This window comes from Vigna umbellata, chromosome 9 (genome assembly GCF_029865625.1).
Source record: "Vigna umbellata cultivar VRB3 chromosome 9, Vumbellata_1.0, whole genome shotgun sequence".
Classification (NCBI taxonomy): domain Eukaryota; kingdom Viridiplantae; phylum Streptophyta; class Magnoliopsida; order Fabales; family Fabaceae; genus Vigna; species Vigna umbellata.
In genome coordinates this window covers 28,413,008-28,433,563 of record NC_142173.1, presented here as the reverse complement: position 1 = coordinate 28,433,563, position 20,556 = coordinate 28,413,008, and positions in this window count along the sequence as shown.

The following is a 20,556-nucleotide window of genomic DNA, read 5'->3' as shown; positions in this document are numbered from 1 at the left end:
TTCCTCCACTTCATTCACTTCCTGAACTTCTTCCTCTTTGTCAAAATCGTCCACTTCGTCTTCGTCCACTTCGTCCACTTCGTCAACTTCGTCCACTTCGTCAACTTCGTCCACTTCGTCCATTTCGTCCACTTCGTCAAGTTCGTCCACTTCCTCCACTTCCTACACTTCCTCCACTTCCTCCCCTTCCTCCACTCTGTCCACTTCGTCTACTTCGTCCACTTGATCAACTTCGTCAACTTCCTCCACTTCCTCCACATCGCCCACTTCGTCCACTTTGTCCACTTCGTCCACTTCGTCAACTTCATCCACTTCCTCCACTTCATCCACTTCGTCCACTTCGCCAAGTTCGTGCACATCGTCCACTTCCTCTATTTCGTCCACTTCCTCCACATCCTCCACTTCGTAAACTTCGTCAAGTTCGTCCCCTTCATCTACTTCGTCCACTTCCTCCACTTCGTCCACTTCGTCCACTTCGTCAACGTCGTCAACTTCGTCTACTTCGTCAACTTCGTCCACTTCCTCCACTTCGTCCAGTTCTTCCACTTCCTCCATTTCGTCCACTTCGTCAAGTTCGTCCGCTTCGTCCGCTTCGTCCGCTTCGTCCACTTCCTCCACCTCGTCAACTTCTTCCACTTCGTCCACTTCTTCAACTTCGTCCACTTTCTCCACTTCCTCAACATTGTCCACTTCTTGCACTTCCTCCGCTCCATTCACTTCCTGAACTTCTTCCACTTCACCAACATCGTCCATTTCCTCCACTTCCTCCACATCGTCCACTTCATCCACTTCGTCAACTTCATCCACTTCGTCAAATTCGTCCACTTCCTCCAGTTCGTTAACTTCCTCCACTTCCTCCCATTCGTCCACTTCTACTACTTCCTCAATATCGTCCATTTCCTCCACTTTCTCCACTTCATTCACTTCCTCCACTTCCTCCACTTCGTGAACTTCGTCTACTTCCTCCAATTCGTCCACTACTTCCACTTCCTCCACTTCCTCCACTTCCTCCACTTCCTCTACTTCGTCCACTTTGTCCACTTTGTCCACTTCGTCAACTTCATCCCCTTCCTCCACTTCATCCACTTCCTCCACTTCGTCAAGTTCGTGCACTTCGTCCACTTCCTCTATTTCATACACTTCGTCTACTTCGTGCACTTCGTCCACTTCCTCCACTTCCTCCACTTCATAAACTTCATCAAGTTCGTCCGCGTCGTCCACTTCGTCTAGTTCTTCCACTTCGTCCACATTGTCCACTTCCTCCACTTCGTCCACTTCCTTCACTTCGTCAAATTCGTCCACTTCCTCCACTTCGTTCACTTCCTCCAGTTCCTCCCTTTCGTCCACTTCTACTACTTCCTCAATATCGTCCATTTCCTCAACTTCCTTCACTTCATTCACTTCCTCCACTTCGTCCACTTCGTCAACTTCGTCCAGTTCGACAACTTCGTCAACTTCGTGCACTTCGTCCATTTCGTCCACTTCGTCAAGTTCGTCCACTTCCTCCACTTCGTCCACTTTGTCCACTTCGTCAACTTCATCCACTTCCTCCACTTCGTCAAGTTCGTGCACTTCGTCCACTTTCTCTATTTCGTCCACTTCGTCCAATTCGTGCACTTCTTCCACTTCCTCCACTTCGTAAACTTCGTCAAGTTCGTCCCCGTCAACCACTTCATCCACTTCCTACACTTCCTCCACTTCATCAACTTCTTCCACTTCGTCCACTTCGTCAACTTTGACCACTTCCTCCACTTCTTCAACATCGTCCACTTCTTGCACTTCCTCCACTTCATTCACTTCCTGAACTTCTTCCCCTTCGTCATCGTCCACTTCGTCCATTTCGTCAACTTCGTCCACTTCTCCATTTCGTCCACTTCGTCAAGTTCGTCCACTTCCTCCACTTCCTACACTTCCTCCACTTCTTCCACTTCATCCACTTCGTCCACTACGTCAAGTTCGTCCACTTCCTCCACTTCGTCAAGTTCGTGCAGTTCGTCCACTTCCTCTATTTCGTCCACTTCGTGCACTTCCTCCACTTCCTCCACTCCCTCCACTGCGTAAACTTCGTCAAGTTCGTCCCTTCATCCACTTCCTCCACTTCCTCCACTTCATCAACTTCTTCCACTTCTTCCACTTCGTGCACTTCGTCCACTTCCTCAACTTCTTCAACATCGTCCACTTCTTGCACTTCCTCCACTTCATTCACTTCCTGAACTTCTTCCCCTTCGTCAACATCATCCACTTCGTCCACTTCGTCAAGTTCGTCCACTTCCTCTATTTCCTCCACTTCGTCCACTTCGTCCACTTCCTCCACTTCGTTAAATTCGTCCACTTCCTCCAGTTCGTTCACTAATCCAGTTCGTTCACTTCCTCGACTTCCTCCATTTCGTCCACTTTTACTACTTCTTCAATATCGTCCATTTCCTCCACTTCCTCCACTTCATTCACTTCCTCCACTTCGTCCACTTCGTCAACTTCGTCCACTTCGTCAACTTCGTCCACTTCGACAACTTCGTCAACTTCGTGCACTTCGTCCATTTCGTCCACTTCGTCAAGTTCGTCCACTTCATCCACTTCGTCGACTTTGTCCACCTCGTCTACTTCGTCAACTTCATCCACTTCATCCACTTCCTCCACTTCGTCAAGTTCGTGCACTTCGTCCACTTCCTCTATTTCGTCCACTTCGTGCACTTCGTCCACTTCCTCCACTTCGTCAAGTTCGTCCCCTTCATCCACTTCGTCCACTTCCTCCACTTCATCAACTTCTTCCACTTCGTCCACTTCGTCAACTTCGACCACTTCCTCCACTTCTTCAACATCGTCCACTTCTTGCACTTCCTCCACTTCACTGACTTCCTGAACTTCTTCCCCTTCTTCAACATCGTCCACTTCGTCCACTTCGCCCACTTCGTTAACTTCTATCATTTCGTCCATTTCGTCCATTTCGTCCACTTCGTCAAGTTCGTCCACTTCCTCCACTTCCTCCACTTCCTCCACTTCCTCCCCTTCCTCCACTCTGTCCACTTCGTCTACTTCGTCCACTTCATCAACTTCGTCAACTTCCTCCACTTCCTCCACATCGCCCACTTCGTCCAATTTGTCCACTTAGTCCACTTCGTCAACTTCATCCACTTCCTCCACTTCATCCACTTCGTCCACTTCGTCAAGTTCGTGCACTTCGTCCACTTCCTCTATTTCGTCCACTTCCTCGACTTCCTCCACTTCGTAAACTTCGTCCCCTTCATCCACTTCCTCCACTTCCTCCATTTCGTCCACTTCGTCAAGTTCGTCCGCTTCGTCCGCTTCGCCCACTTCCTCCACTTCCTCCACCTCGTCAATTTCTTCCACTTCGTCCACTTCTTCAACTTCGTCCACTTTCTCCACTTCCTCAACATTGTCCACTTCTTGCACTTCCTCCGCTCCATTCACTTCCTGAACTTCTTCCACTTCATCAACATCGTCCATTTCCTCCACTTCCTCCACATCGTCCACTTCATCCACTTCGTCAACTTCATCCACTTCGTCAAATTCGTCCATTTCCTCCAGTTCGTTCACTTCCTCCACTTCCTCCCTTTCGTGCACTTCTACTACTTCCTCAATATCGTCCATTTCCTCCACTTCCTCCACTTCATTCACTTCCTCCACTTCGTCAACTTCGTCCACTTCCTCCACTTCGTCCACTACTTCCACTTCCTCCACTTCATCCACTTCTTCCACTTTGTCCACTTCGTCCACTTCGTCAACTTCATCCACTTCCTCCACTTCATCCACTTCCTCCACTTCGTCATGTTCGTGCACTTCGTCCACTTCCTCTATTTCGTCCACTTCTTCCACCTCGTGCACTTCGTGCACTTCCTCCACTTCCTCCACTTCCTCCACTTCGTAAACTTCGTCAAGTTCGTCCCCCTCATCCAATTCGTCCACTTCCTCCACATCATCAACTTCTTCCACTTCGTCCACCTCGTCAACTTCGACCATTTCCTCCAGTTCTTCAACATCGTCCACTTCTTGCACTTCCTCCACTTCATTCACTTCCTGAACTTCTTCCCCTTCGTCAACATCGTCCACTTCGTCCACTTCGTCAACTTCGTCCATTTCGTCCACTTCGTCAAGTTCGTCCACTTCCTCCACTTCCTACACTTCCTCCACTTCCTCCCCTTCCTCCACTCTGTCCACTTCGTCTACTTCGTCCACTTCATCAACTTCGTCAACTTCCTCCACTTCCTCCACATCGCCCACTTCGTCCAATTTGTCCACTTCGTCCACTTCGTCAACTTCATCCACTTCCTCCACTTCATCCACTTCGTCCACTTCGTCAAGTTCGTGCACTTCGTCCACTTCCTCTATTTCGTCCACTTCCTCCACTTCCTCCACTTCGTAAACTTCGTCAAGTTCGTCCCCTTCATCCACTTCCTCCACTTCGTCCATTTCGTCCACTTCGTCAAGTTCGTCCGCTTCGTCCGCTTCGTCCACTTCCTCCACTTCCTCCACCTCGTCAATTTCTTCCACTTCGTCCACTTCTTCAACTTCGTCCACTTTCTCCACTTCCTCAACATTGTCCACTTCTTGCACTTCCTCCGCTCCATTCACTTCCTGAACTTCTTCCACTTCATCAACATCGTCCATTTCCTCCACTTCCTCCACATCGTCCACTTCATCCACTTCGTCAACTTCATCCACTTCGTCAAATTCGTCCACTTCCTCCAGTTCGTTCACTTCCTCCACTTCCTCCCTTTCGTCCACTTCTACTGCTTCCTCAATATCGTCCATTTCCTCCACTTCCTCCACTTCATTCACTTCCTCCACTTCGTCAACTTCGTCCACTTCCTCCACTTCGTCCACTACTTCCACTTCCTCCACTTCCTCCACTTCGTCCACTTTGTCCACTTCGTCCACTTCGTCAACTTCATCCACTTCCTCCACTTCATCCACTTCCTCCACTTCGTCAAGTTCGTGCACTTCGTCCACTTCCTCCATTTCGTCCACTTCGTCCACCTCGTGCACTTCGTCCACTTCCTCCACTTCCTCCACTTCGTAAACTTCGTCAAGTTCGTCCCCTTCATCCACTTCGTCCAGTTCCTCCACATCATCAACTTCTTCCACTTCGTCCACCTCGTCAACTTCGACCATTTCCTCCAGTTCTTCAACATCGTCCACTTCTTGCACTTCCTCCACTTCATTCACTTCCTGAACTTCTTCCCCTTCGTCAACATCGTCCACTTCGTCAACTTCGTCCATTTCGTCCACTTCGTCAAGTTCGTCAAGTTCGTCCACTTCCTCCACTTCCTACACTTTCTCCACTTCCTCCCCTTCCTCCACTCATTCCACTTCGTCTACTTCGTCCACTTCATCAACTTCGTCAACTTCTTCCACTTCCTCCACATCGCCCACTTCGTCCAATTGGTCCACTTCGTCCACTTCGTCAACTTCATCCACTTCCTCCACTTCATCCACTTCGTCCACTTCGTCAAGTTCGTGCACTTCGTCCACTTCCTCTATTTCGTCCACTTCCTCCACTTCCTCCACTTCGTAAACTTCGTCAAGTTCGTCCCCTTCATCCATTTCCTCCACTTCGTCCATTTCGTCCACTTCGTCAAGTTCGTCCGCTTCGTCCGCTTCGTCCACTTCCTCCACTTCCTCCACCTCGTCAATTTCTTCCACTTCGTCCACTTCTTCAACTTCGTCCACTTTCTCCACTTCCTCAACATTGTCCACTTCTTGCACTTCCTCCGCTCCATTCACTTCCTAAACTTCTTCCACTTCATCAACATCGTCCATTTCCTCCACTTCCTCCACATCGTCCACTTCATCCACTTCGTCAACTTCATCCACTTCGTCAAATTCGTCCACTTCCTCCAGTTCGTTCACTTCCTCCACTTCCTCCCTTTCGTCCACTTCTGCTACTTCCTCAATATCGTCCATTTCCTCCACTTCATTCACTTCCTCCACTTCGTCAACTTCGTCCACTTCCTCCACTTCGTCCACTACTTCCACTTCCTCCACTTCCTCCACTTCGTCCACTTTGTCCACTTCGTCCACTTCGTCAACTTCATCCACTTCGTCCACTTCATCCACTTCCTCCACTTCGTCAAGTTCGTGCACTTCGTCCACTTCCTCTATTTCGTCCACTTCGTCCGCCTCGTGCACTTCGTGCACTTCGTCCACCTCGTGCACTTCGTCCACTTCCTCCACTTCCTCCACTTCGTTAAGTTTGTCCACTTCCTCCACTTCCTCGATTTCCCCACTTCCTCCACTTCCTCAACATCGTCCATTTCCTCTACTTCCTCCACTTCATTCACTTCATCCACTTCTTCCACTTCGTAAACTTTGTCCACTTCCTCCACTTCCTCCACTTCGTCCACTTCGTCCACTTCGTCAGATTCGTCCACTTCGTCAACTTCCTCCACTTTGTCGACTTCGTTCACTTCCTCTACTTCGTCCATTTCGTCCACTTCCTCCACTTCGTCCACGTCTTCCAATTCGTCCACTTCCCCCACTTCGTCCACCTCGTCCACTTCGTCAACTTCGTCCACTTCGTCCCCTTCGTCAACTTCGTTCACTGCGTCCATTTCGTCAACTTCGTATACCTCGTCCACGTCGTCCACTTCCTCCACTTTGTCCACTTCGTCCACTTCCTCCACTTCGTCCACTTCTTCCACTTCGTCCACTTCCTCCACTTCCTCCATTTCGTCCACTTCCTCCACTTCGTCCATTTCCTCTACTTCCTCCACTTCATTCACTTCATCCACTTCTTCCACTTCGTCAACTTTGTCCACTTCCTGCACTTTGTCCACTTCCTCCACTTCGTCCATTTCGTCCACTTCCTCAGGTTCGTCTACTTCCTCCACTCCCTCCACTTCCTCCACTTCCTCCACTTTATCCACTTCGTCAACTCCGTCGACTTCCTCCACTTCGTCCACATCGCCAACTTCGTCAACTACGTCCACTTTGTCCACTTTGTGCATTTCGTCCAGTTCGTCAGGTTCGTCCACTTCTTCCACTTCCTCCACTTTGTCCACTTTGTCCACTTCGTCCACTTCGTCCACTTCGTCAACTTCGTCGACTTCGTCCACTTCGTCCAATTTTTCCACTTCTCCACTTCTTCCACTTCCTCCACTTCGTCCACTTCATCCACGTCGCTAACTTCCTCAACTTCGTCCACTTCGGTCACTTTGTCCACTTCGTGAACTTCGTTTACGTCGTCCACTTCCTCCACTTCCTCCACTTCCTCCACTACCTCCACTTCGTCCAGTTCTTCATCTTCTTCTTCCACTCCGTCCACTTCGTCCAATTCGTCAAGTTCGTCAAGTTCGTCCCTTCGTCCACTTCCTCCACTTTGTCAAGTTCGTCCCCTTCGTCCATATCCTCCACTTCCTCAACTTCCTCCACTTCGTCAACTACGTCCATTTCTTCAACTTCCTCCACTTTGTCCATGTCGCCAACTTCGTCCACTTCGTCCATTCCTCCATTTCGTCCACTTCCTCCACTTCGTCAACTTCGTCCAGTTCGTCCACTTCGTCAACTTGGTTTACTTCGTCCACTTCGTGAAATTCGTCCACTTTGTCAACTTCATCAAGTTCATCCCCTTCGTCCACTTCGTCCACTTGCTCCACTTGCTCCACTTCGTCCCCTTCGTCCACTTCGTCCACCTCGTCCACTTGCTTCACTTACTCCACTTCGTCAAGTTCTTCCAGTTCGTCCACTTCGTCAACCTCGTCCACTTCCTCCACTTCCTCAACGTCGTCCACTTCCTCCACTTCAATCACTTCCTACACTTCTTCCAGTTCGTCAACTTCGTCCACTTCGTCAAATTCGTCCATTTCGTCCTCTTCGTGAAGTTCGTCCACTTCCTCCACTTCCTCCACCTCCTCCACTTCGTCCACTTCGTCAACTTCATCAACTTCCTCCACTTCCTCCACTTCCTCCACTTCCTCCACTTCCTCCACTTTCTCCACTTCATCCACTTCATCCACTTCGTCCACTTTCTCCACTTCATCCACTTCGTCAACTTCGTCCACTTCCTCCTCTTCGTCCAGTTCTTTCACTTCCTCCACTTCGTCTACATTCTCCACTTCCTCCACTTCCTCCACTTCCTCCACTTCGTCAAGTTCGTCCACTTCCTCTACTTCCACCACTTCCTCCACTTCCTCCTCCACTTCCTCTACTTCCCCACTTTGTCCACATCGTCCAGTTCCTTCACTTCCACCACTTCCTCCACTTGCTCCACTTCCTCCTCCACTTCCTCCACTTGCTCCACTTCCTCCTCCACTTCCTCAACATCGTCCGCTTCCTCCACTTCATTCACTTCCTACACTTCTTCCACTTCGTCAACGTCGTCCACTTCCTCCACTCCCTCCACTTCGTCCACTTCGTCAACTTCGTCCACTTGTTCAACTCCATCCATTTCGTCCACTTCGTGAAGTTTGTCCACTTCCTCGACTTCCTCGACTTCCTCCACTTCCTCTTCTTCCTCCACTTCCTCCACTTCCTCCACTTCCTCCACTTCCTCCACTTCCTCCACTTCCTTCACTTCATCCATTTCGTCCCCTTCCATAAATTCCTCCACCTCCTCCACCTCCTCCACTTCGTCAACTTCTTCCACTTCGTCCACTTCGTCCAATTCGTCCACTTTGTCCATTTCCTCCTCTTCGTCCACTTTGTCCACTTCGTCCACTTCGTCCACTTCGTCCACTTCGTCCACTTCGTCCACTTCGTCCACTTCGTCCATTTCGTCCACTTCGTCAACTTCGTCAACTTCATTCACTTCGTCCACTACCTCCACTTCGTCCACTACCTCCACTTCCTCCACTTCTTCCACGTCGTCCTGTTCGTCCAGTTCTCCATCTTCTTCTTCATCTTCGTCGAATTCATCAACTTCGTCAGCTTCGTGAAGTTCGTCCCTTCGTCCACTTCGTCAAGTTCGTGCCCTTCATCCACTTCCTCCACTTCCTCCACTACGTCCACTTCTTCCACTTCCTCCACTTCGTCAGCTTCGTCCACTTTCTCAACATCATCCACTTCCTCCACTTCCTCCACTTCCTTTACTTCATCAACTTCGTCCACTTGTTCCACTTCCTCCAGTTCTTGCACTTCCTCCACTTCATCCACATTCTCCACTTCGTCCACTTCATCAACTTCGTCCACTTCGTCCATTTCGTCCACTTCATCAAGTTCGTCGACTTCTTGCACTTCCTCCACTTCGTCAAGTTCGTCCACTTCCTCCACTCCCTCCACTTCCTCCACTTTCTCCACTTCATACGTTTCGTCCACTTCCTCCACTTCCTCAACATCGTCCATTTCCTCCACTTCCTCCACTTCATTCACTTCCTCCACTTCGTCAACTTTGTCCACTTCCTCCACTGCCTCCACTCCGTCCACTTTGTCAACTTTGTCCACTTCGTCCAATTCGTCCACTTCGTCAAGTTCGTCCACTTCCTCCACTTCGTCCACTTCCTCCACTTCCTCCACTTCGTCTACTTCGTCCACTTGTTCAACATCATCCATTTCGTCCACTTCGTGAAGTTTGTCCACTTCCTCTTCTTCCTCCACTTCCTCCACTTCCTCCACTTCCTCCACTTCCTCCACTTCCTTCACTTCCTTCACTTCATCCATTTCGTCCGCTTCCTCCAATTCCTCCACCTCCTCCACCTCCTCCACTTCGTCAACTTCTTCCACTTCGTCCAATTCGTCCACTTCGTCCATTTCCTTCTCTTCCTCCACTTTGTCCACTTCGTACACTTCGTCCACCTCGTCAACTTCGTCAACTTCGTTCACTTCGTCCACTACCTCCACTTCGTCCACTACCTCCACTTCGTCCACTTCTTCCACGTCGTCCTGTTCGTCCAGTTCTCCATCTTCTTCTTCTACTTCGTCGAATTCGTCAACTTCGTCAGCTTCGTCAAGTTCGTCCCTTCGTCCACTTCGTCAAGTTCGTGCCCTTCATCCACTTCCTCCACTTCCTCCACTTCGTCCACTTCTTCCACTTCGTCCACTTCGTCAACTTCGTCCACTTCCTCAACATCATCCACTTCCTCCACTTCCTCCACTTCCTCCACTTCCTTCACTTCATCAACTTCGTCCACTTGTTCCAGTTCCTCCAGTTCTTCCACTTCCTCCACTTCATCCACATTCTCCACTTCGTCCACTTCGTCCACTTCATCAAGTTCGTCCACTTCTTGCAGTTCCTCCACTTCGTCAAGTTCGTCCACTTCCTCCACTTCCTCAACATCGTCCATTTCCTCCACTTCCTCCACTTCGTTCACTTCATCAACTTCGTCCACTTGTTCCACTTCCTCCAGTTCTTCCACTTCGTCCACTTCATCCATATTCTCCACTTCGTCCACTTCGTCCATTTCGTCCACTTCATCAAGTTCGTCCACTTCTTGCACTTCCTCCACTTCGTCAAGTTCGTCCACTTCGTCCACTTCCTCCACTTCGTCCACTTCCTCCACTTTCTCCATTTCCTACGTTTCCTCCACTTCCTCAACATCGTCCATTTCCTCCACTTCCTCCACTTCATTCACTTCCTCCACTTCGTCAACTTTGTCCACTTCCTCCACTGCCTCCACTCCGTCCACTTCGTCAACTGTGTCAACTTCGTCCACTTCGTCCAATTCGTCCACGTCGTCATGTTCGTCCACTTCCTCCATTTCCTCCACTTCCTCCACTTTGTCCACTTCCTCCACTTCCTTCACTTCGTCCACTTTGTCCACTTCGTACACTTCTTCCACTTCCTCCTCTTCCTCCACTTCCTCCATTTGGTCCATTTCCTCCACTTCCTCAACATCGTCCATTTCCTCTACTTCCTCCACTTCATCCACTTGTTCCATTTCGTCAACTTTGTCCACTTCCTCCACATTGTCCACTTCGTCCAATTCGTCAACTTTGTCAACTTCGTCCATTTCATCCACTTCGTCAGGTTCGTCCACTTCCTCCACTTCCTCCACTTCCTCCACTTCCTCCACTTCCTCCACTTCGTCGACTTCGTCTACCTCCTCCACTTCGTCCACGTAGCCAACTTCCTCCACTTCCTCCACTTCCTCCACTTCCTCCACTTCCATCACTTCGTCAACTTCGTCAACTTCGGCCACTTCGTCAACTTCGTCCACTTCCTCCACTTCGTCCAGTTCTTGAACTTGCTCCACTTTGTCCACATTTTCCATTTCCTCCACCTCGTCAACTTCGTCCACTTCGACCATTTCGTCCACTTCGTCAAGTTCGTCCACTTCGTCCAGTTCCTCCACTTCATCAACTTTCTCCACTTCCTCTACTTCCACCATTTCGTCCACTTCCTCCACTTCCTCAACATCGTCCATTTCCTCCACATCCTCCACTTCGACCACTTCGTCCACTTCGTCCACTTCCTCCACTTCGTCCAGTTCCTCTACTTCCTCCACCTCCTCCGCTTCCTCCACTTCCTCCACTTCCTTCACTTCCTCCATTTCGTCCTCTTCCTCCACTTCCTCAAGTTCCTCCACTTCGTCAACTTCTTCCAATTCGTCCACTTCATCCACTTCGTACATTTCGTCCACTTCGTCAAGTTCGTCCACTTCCTCCACTTCTTCCACTTCGTCAAGTTCGTCCACTTCCTCAACATCGTCCATTTCCTCTACTTCCTCCACTTCATTCACTTCATCCACTTCTTCCACTTCGTCAACTTTGTCCACTTCCTCCGCTTCGTCCACTTCGTCCACTTCGTCAACTTCGTCCACTTCGTCCATTTCGTCCACTTCTTCAGGTTCGTCCAGTTCCTCCACTTCGTCCACTTTGTCCAATTCGTCCACTTAGTCCATTTCATCCATTTTGTCCACTTCGTCAAGTTCGTTCACTTCCTCCACTTCGTTAAGTTCGTCCACTTCCTCCACTTCCTCCATTTCCCCACTTCCTCAACATCGTCCATTTCCTCTACTTCCTCCACTTCATTCACTTCATCCACTTCTTCCACTTCGTCAACTTTGTCCACTTCGTCCACTTCGTCCATTTCGTCCACTTCGTCAGATTCGTCCACTTCCTCAACTTCCTCCACTTTGTCGACTTCGTCCATTTCGCAACTTCGTCCACTTCGTCCATTTCGTCCACTTCCTCCACTTCGTCCACGTCTTCCAATTCGTCCACTTCCCCCACTTCGTCCACTTCCCCCACTTCGTCCACCTCGTCCACTTCGTCAACTTCGTCCACTTTGTCAACTTCGTTCACTTCGTCCACTTCGTCAACTTCGTTCACTTCGTTCACTTCGTCCACTTCGTCAACTTCGTATACCTCGTCCACCTCCTCCACTTCCTCCACTTTGTCCACTTCCTCCACTTCCTCCACTTCCTCCACTTCGTCCACTTCGACCATTTCGTCCACTTCCTCCACTTCCTCCACTTCGTCCACTTCCTCCACTTCCTCCACTTCCTCCATTTCGTCCAGTTCCTCCACTTCCTCAACATCGTCCATTTCCTCTACTTCCTCCACTTCATTCACTTCATCCACTTCTTCCACTTCGTTAACTTTGTCCACTTCCTGCACTTTGTCCACTTCGTCAACTTCGTCCACTTCGTCCATTTCGTCCACGTCGTCAGGATCGTCTACTTCCTCCACTTCCTCCACTTCCTCCACTTTGTCCACTTCGTCCACTCCGTCGACTTCGTCCACTTCGTCCACATCGTCAACTTCGTCAACCTCGTCCACTTTGTCAACTTCGTCCATTTCGTTCAGTTCGTCAAGTTCGTCCGCTTCTTCCACTTCCTCCACTTTGTCCACTTCGTCCACTTCCTCTACTTCGTCCAATTTTTCCACTTCGTCCACTTCTTCCACTTCCTCCACTTTGTCCACTTCATCCACGTCGCCAACTTCGTCAACTTCGTCCACTTCGTTCACTTTGTCCACTTCGTGAACTTCGTTTACGTCGTCCAGTTCCTCCACTTCCTCCACTTCCTCCACTACCTCCACTTCGTCCAGTTCTTCATCTTCTTCTTCCACTCCGTCCACTTCGTCCAATTCGTCAACTTCGTCAAGTTCGTCCCTTCGTCGACTTCGTCCACTTTGTCAAGTTCGTCCCCTTCGTCCACTTCCTCCACTTCCTCAACTTCCTCCACTTCGTCAACTTCTGCCACTTCGTCAACTACGTCCATTTCTTCAACTTCCTCCACTTTGTCCATGTCGCCAACTTCGTCCACTTCGTCCATTCCTCCATTTCGTCCACTTCCTCCACTTCCTCCACTTCGTCAACTTCGTCCACTTCGTCAACTTGGTTTACCTCGGCCACTTCGTGAAGTTCGTCCACTTTGTCAACTTCGTCAAGTTCGTCCACTTCGTCCACTTGCTCCACTTGCTCCACTTCGTCCCCTTCGTCCACTTGCTTCACTTACTCCACTTCGTCAAGTTCTTCCACTTCGTCCACTTCGTCAACCTCGTCCACTTCCTCCACTTCCTCCACTTCATTCACTTCCTACACTTCTTCCAGTTCGTCAACTTCGTCCACTTCGTCCAGTCCCTCCACTTCGTCCACTTCGTCAAATTCGTCCATTTCGTCCACTTCCTCCACTTCCTCCACCTCCTGCACTTCGTCCACTTCGTCAACTTCATCAACTTCCTCCACTTCCTGCACTTCCTCCACTTCCTCCACTTTCTCCACTTCGTCCACTTCGTCAACTTCGTCCACTTCCTCCTCTTCGTCGAGTTCTTCCACTTCCTCCACTTCGTCTACATTCTCCACTTCCTCCACTTCCTCCACTTCGTCAAGTTCGTCCACTTCCTCTACTTCCACCACTTCCTCCACTTCCTACTCCACTTCCTCTACTTCCCCACTTTGTCCACTTCGTCCAGTTCCTTCACTTCCACCACTTCCTCCACTTGCTCCACTTCCTCCTCCACTTCCTCAACATCGTCCACTTCCTCCACTTCATTCACTTCCTACACTTCTTCCACTTCGTCAACGTCGTCCTCTTCCTCCACTCGCTCCACTTCGTCCACTTGTTCAACTTCATCCATTTCGTCCACTTCGTGAAGTTTGTCCACTTCCTCCACTTCCTCCACCTCCTCCACTTCCTCCACCTCCTCCACTTCGTACACTTCGTCAACTTTATCAACTTCCTCCACTTCCTCCACTTCGTCCACTTCCTCCACTTCCTCCACCTCCTCCACTTCCTGCACTTCCTGCACGTCTTCCACTTCCTCCACTTCGTCCACTTCCTCCACTTCTTCAACTTCGTCCACTTCGTCAACTTCGTCCACTTCCTCCACTTCGTGCAGTTCTTCCACTTCCTCCACTTCGTCCAACTTCTCCACTTCGTCCACTTCCTCCCCTTCGTCAACTTCGTCCATTTCGTCCACCTCGTCAAATTCGTCCACTTCGTCCACTTCTTCCACTTCCTCCACTTCCTCCACTTCCTCCACTTCGTCAACTTCGTCAAGTTCGTCCCCTTCGTTCACTTCCTCCACTTCCTCCACTTTGTCAACATCTTCCACTTCGTCCACTTCGTCCCCTTCCTCCACTTCCTCAACATCGTCTACTTCTTCCACTTCCTCCACTTCGTCAACATCATCCAATTCCTGCACCTCCTCAACTTCGTCCACCTGTTCCTCTTGGTCAAGTTCGTAGACTTCCTCTACTTCCACCACTTCCTCCACTTCCTCCTCCACTTCCTCTACTTCCTCCACTTTGTCCACTTCGTCCAGTTCCTTCACTTCCACCACTTCCACCACTTGCTCCACTTCATTCACTTCCTACACTTCTTCCACTTCGTCAACGTCGTCTATTTCCTCCACTCCCTCCACTTCGTCAACTTCGTCCACTTGTTCAACTTCATCAATTTCGTCCCCTTCGTGAAGTTTGTCAACTTCCTCCACTTCCTCCACCTCCTCCACTTCGTACACTTCGTACACTTTATCAACTTCCTCCACTTCCTCCACTTCTTCCACTTCCTCCACTTCTTCCACTTCCTCCACTTCCTCCACTTCGTCAACTTCGTCCACTTCCTCCACTTCGTCCAGTTCTTCCACTTCCTCCATTTCGTCCCCATTCTCCACTTCGTCTACTTCCTCCCCTTCGTCAACGTCGTCAACTTCGTCCATTTCGTCCACCTCGTCAAATTCGTCCACTTGCTCCACTTGCTCCACTTCGTCCACTTCCTCCACTTCGTCCACTTCCTCCACTTCGTCAACTTCGTCAAGTTCGTCCCCTTCGTTTACTTCCTCCACTTTCTCAACATCTTCCACTTCCTCCACTTCGTCCCCTTCCTCCACTTCCTCAACATCGTCCACTTCTTCCACTTCCTCCTCTTCATTCACTTCGTCAACATCATCCAATTCCTCCACTTCCTCACATTCGTCCACTTCATCCAGTTTGTCCGCTTCGTCCATTTCGTCCAATTCGTCCACTTCCTCAACTTCCTCCACTTCGTCCACTTTGTCCACTACGTTCAGTTCTTCCACTTCGTCCACTACCTCCACTTCGTCCACTACCTCCACTTCGTCAACTTTGTCCACTTCGTCAACTTCGTCCACTTCCTCTAATTGTTCCAGTTCTTCCACTTCCTCCACTTCGTCCACATTCTCTACTTCGTCAACTTCGTCCACTTCGTCCATTTCGTCCACTTCGTCACGTTCGTCCACTTCCTCCACTTCCTCCACTTCGTCAAGTTCGTCCACTTCCTCCACTTCCTCCACTTCGTCCACTTCCTCCCCTTCGTCAACTTCGTCCATTTCGTCCACCTCGTCAAGTTCGTCTACTTCTTCCACTTTCACCACTTCTTCCACTTTGTCCACTTCGTCCCCTTCCTCCACTTCCTGCACTTCATCCACTTCGTCCACTTCATCAAGTTCGACCACTTCCTCCACTTCCTCCACTTCGTCCCCTTCCTCCACTTCCTCAACATCGTCCACTTCTTCCACTTCCTCCACTTCATTCACTTCGTCAACATCATCCAATTCCTCCACTTCCTCACATTCGTCCACTTCATCCACTTTGTCCACTTCGTCCATTTCGTCCAATTCGTCGTCCACTTCCTCAACTTCGTCCACTTCTTCCACTTCGTCCACTACCTCCACTTCGTCCACTTCGTCAACTTTGTCCACTTCCTCCACTTGGTCCAGTTCTTCCACTTCCTCCACTTCGTCCACATTCTCCACTTCGTCAACTTCGTCCACTTCGTCCGTTTCGTCCATTTCGTCCACTTCGTCACGTTCGTCCACTTCCTCCACTTCCTCCACTTCGTCAAGTTCGTCCACTTCCTCCACTTCCTCCACTTCGTCAAGTTCGTCCACTTCCTCCACTTCCTCCACTTCGTCCACTTCCTCCCCTTCGTCAACTTCGTCAACTTCGTCCACTTCGTTCATTTCGTCCACCTCGTCAAGTTCGTCCACTTCTTCCACTTTCACCACTTCTTCCACTTTGTGCACTTCGTCCCCTTCGTCCACTTTGTCCACTTCCTCCACTTCATCCACATCGTCCACTTCATCAAGTTCGTCCACTTCGTCCACTTCGTCCAGTTCGTCCACTTCCTGTACTTCCTCCACTTCCTCCACTTCCTCCACTTCCTCCACTTCCTCCACTTCCTCCACTTCCTCCACTTCCTCCACTTCGTCAACTTCGTCAAGTTCGTTCCCTTCGTCCACTTCCTCCACTTCATCCAGTTTGTCAATTTCGTCCACTTCGTCCATTTCGTCCACTTCGTCCACTTCCTCAACTTCCTCCACTTCGTCCACCTCGTCCACTACGTTCACTTCTTCCACTTCGTCCACTACTTCCACTTCGTCCACTTCGTCAACTTCGTCCACTTCCTCCACTTCGTCCACATTCTCCACTTCGTCAACTTCGTCCTCTTCGTCCATTCTGTCCATTTCGTCCACTTCGTCACGTTCGTCCACTTCCTCCGCTTCGTCATGTTCGTCCACTCCCTCCACTTCCTCCACTTAGTCCACTTTGTCAACTTCGTCCATTTCGTCCACCTCGTCAAGTTCGTCCACTTCCTCTACTTTCTCCACTTCTTCCACTTTCTCCACTTCGTCCACTTCGTCCTCTTTGTCCACTTCCTCCACTTCATCCACTTTGTCCACTTCGTCCACTTCATCAAGTTCGTCCACTTCGTCCACTTCCTCCACTTCCTCCACTTAGTCCACTTCGTCCACTTCCTTTACTTCGTCCAGTTCCTCCACTTCGTTAAGTTTGTCAAGTTCGTCCCCTTCGTCCAGTTCCTCCACTTCATCCACTTTGTCAACTTCGTCCACTTCGTCCACTTCGTCCACTTCGTCCACTTCGTCCACTTCCTCTACTTCCTCCACTTCCTCCACTTCCTCCACTTCCTCCACTTCCTCCACTTCCTCCACTTCCTCCACTTCCTCCACTTCCTCCACTTCGTCAACTTCGTCAAGTTCGTTCCCTTCGTCCACTTCCTCCACTTCATCCAGTTTGTCAATTTCGTCCACTTCGTCCATTTCGTCCACTTCGTCCACTTCCTCAACTTCCTCCACTTCGTCCACCTCGTCCACTACGTTCACTTCTTCCACTTCGTCCACTACTTCCACTTCGTCCACTTCGTCAACTTCGTCCACTTCCTCCACTTCGTCCACATTCTCCACTTCGTCAACTTCGTCCTCTTCGTCCATTCTGTCCATTTCGTCCACTTCGTCACGTTCGTCCACTTCCTCCGCTTCGTCAAGTTCGTCCACTCCCTCCACTTCCTCCACTTAGTCCACTTTGTCAACTTCGTCCATTTCGTCCACCTCGTCAAGTTCGTCCACTTCCTCTACTTTCTCTACTTTCTCCACTTCTTCCACTTTCTCCACTTCGTCCACTTCGTCCTCTTTGTCCACTTCCTCCACTTCATCCACTTTGTCCACTTCATCAAGTTCGTCCACTTCGTCCACTTCCTCCACTTCCTCCACTTCCTCCACTTAGTCCACTTCGTCCACTTCCTTTACTTCGTCCAGTTCCTCCACTTCGTTAAGTTTGTCAAGTTCGTCCCCTTCGTCCAGTTCCTCCACTTCATCCACTTTGTCAACTTCGTCCACTTCGTCCACTTCGTCCACTTCCTCGACTTCCTCCACTTCCTCCACTTCCTCCACTTCCTCCACTTCCTCCACTTCCTCCACTTCCTCCACTTCGTCAACTTCGTCAAGTTCGTTCCCTTCCTCCACTTCCTCCACTTCATCCAGTTTGTCAATTTCGTCCACTTCGTCCATTTCGTCCACTTCGTCCACTTCCTCAACTTCCTCCACTTCGTCCACCTCGTCCACTACGTTCACTTCTTCCACTTCGTCCACTACTTCCACTTCGTCCACTTCGTCAACTTCGTCCACTTCCTCCACTTCGTCCACATTCTCCAGTTCGTCAACTTCGTCCTCTTCGTCCATTCTGTCCATTTCGTCCACTTCGTCACGTTCGTCCACTTCCTCCGCTTCGTCAAGTTCGTCCACTCCCTCCACTTCCTCCACTTAGTCCACTTTGTCAACTTCGTCCATTTCGTCCACCTCGTCAAGTTCGTCCACTTCCTCTACTTTCTCTACTTTCTCCACTTCTTCCACTTTCTCCACTTCGTCCACTTCGTCCTCTTTGTCCACTTCCTCCACTTCATCCACTTTGTCCACTTCGTCCACTTCATCAAGTTCGTCCACTTCGTCCACTTCCTCCACTTCCTCCACTTCCTCCACTTCCTCCACTTAGTCCACTTCGTCCACTTCCTTTACTTCGTCCAGTTCCTCCACTTCGTTAAGTTTGTCAAGTTCGTCCCCTTCGTCCAGTTCCTCCACTTCATCCACTTTGTCAACTTCGTCCACTTCGTCCATTTCGTCCACTTCCTCAGCTTCCTCCACTTTGTCCACTACGTTCACTTCTTCCACTTCGTCCACTTCCTCCACTTCGTCCACTTCGTCCACTTCGCCCACTTCTCCCACTTCCTCCACTTCGTACACTTCCTCCACTTCCTCCACTTCGTCCACTTCGTCAACTTCGTCCACTTCCTCCACTTCGTCCAGTTCTTCCACTTCCTCTTCATCCACATTCTCCACTTCCTCCACCTCGTCCACATTCTCCACTTCGTCAACTTCGTCCTCTTCGTCCATTCTGTCCATTTCGTCCACTTCGTCACGTTCGTCCACTTCCTCCGCTTCGTCAAGTTCGTCCACTCCCTCCACTTCCTCCACTTAGTCCACTTTGTCAACTTCGTCCATTTCGTCCACCTCGTCAAGTTCGTCCACTTCCTCTACTTTCTCTACTTTCTCCACTTCTTCCACTTTCTCCACTTCGTCCACTTCGTCCTCTTTGTCCACTTCCTCCACTTCATCCACTTTGTCCACTTCGTCCACTTCATCAAGTTCGTCCACTTCGTCCACTTCCTCCACTTCCTCCACTTCCTCCACTTCCTCCACTTCGTCCACTTCCTTTACTTCGTCCAGTTCCTCCACTTCGTTAAGTTCGTCAAGTTCGTCCCCTTCGTCCAGTTCCTCCACTTCATCCACTTTGTCAACTTCGTCCACTTCGTCCATTTCGTCCACTTCCTCAGCTTCCTCCACTTCGTCCACTACGTTCACTTCTTCCACTTCGTCCACTTCCTCCACTTCGTCCACTTCGTCAACTTCGTCCACTTCTTCCACTTCCTCTACTTCCTCCACTTCCTCCACTTCCTCCACTTCGCCCACTTCGTCCACTTCTCCCACTTCCTCCACTTCGTACACTTCCTCCACTTCCTCCACTTCGTCCACTTCGTCAACTTCGTCCACTTCCTCCACTTCGTCCAGTTCTTCCACTTCCTCTTCATCCACATTCTCCACTTCCTCCACTTCCTCCACTTCGTCAACTTCGTCCACTTCGTCCATTTCGTTCACTTCATCAAGTTTGTCCACTTCCTCCACTTCGTCCAGTTCTTCCAATTCCTCCACTTCATCCACATTCTCCACTTCCTCCACTTCGTCAACTTCGCCCACTTTGTCCATTTCGTCCACTTCATCGAGTTCCTCCACTTCCTCTAATTCGTCAAGTTCGTCCACCTCCTCCACTTCCTCCACTTTTTCCACTTTCTCCAGTTCCTCGATTTCGTCCACTTCCTCCACTTCCTCAACATCGTCCATTTCCTCCACTTCTGCCACTTAATTCAAATCCTCCACTTCGTCAACTTTGTGCACATCCTCCACTTCGTCCATTTCGTCCACTTCGTCAAGTTCTTCCACTTCCTCCACTTCCTCCGCTTTGTCAACTTCGTCCAGTTCCTCCACTTCGTCCATTTCGTCCGCTTCGTCCACTTCGTCTACTTCGTCCAATTCGTCAACTTCGTCCACTTCGTCAACTTCGTCCGCTTCCTCCACTTCGTCCAGTTCTTCCACTTCCTCTACTTCGTCCACATTCTCCACTTCCTCCACTTCGTCAACTTCGTCCACTTCCTCCACTTCGTCCATTTCGTCCTCTTGGCATTGTTCGTCCACTTCGTCCTCTTCGTCCAATTCTTCATCTTCTCTTTCCTCTTCGTCCACTTCGTCCAATTCGTCAACTTCGTCAAGTTCGTCTACTTCCTCAACTTCGTCATGTTTGTCCCCTTCGTCCACTTCGTCCCCTTCCTCCACTTCGTCCACTTCTTCCAC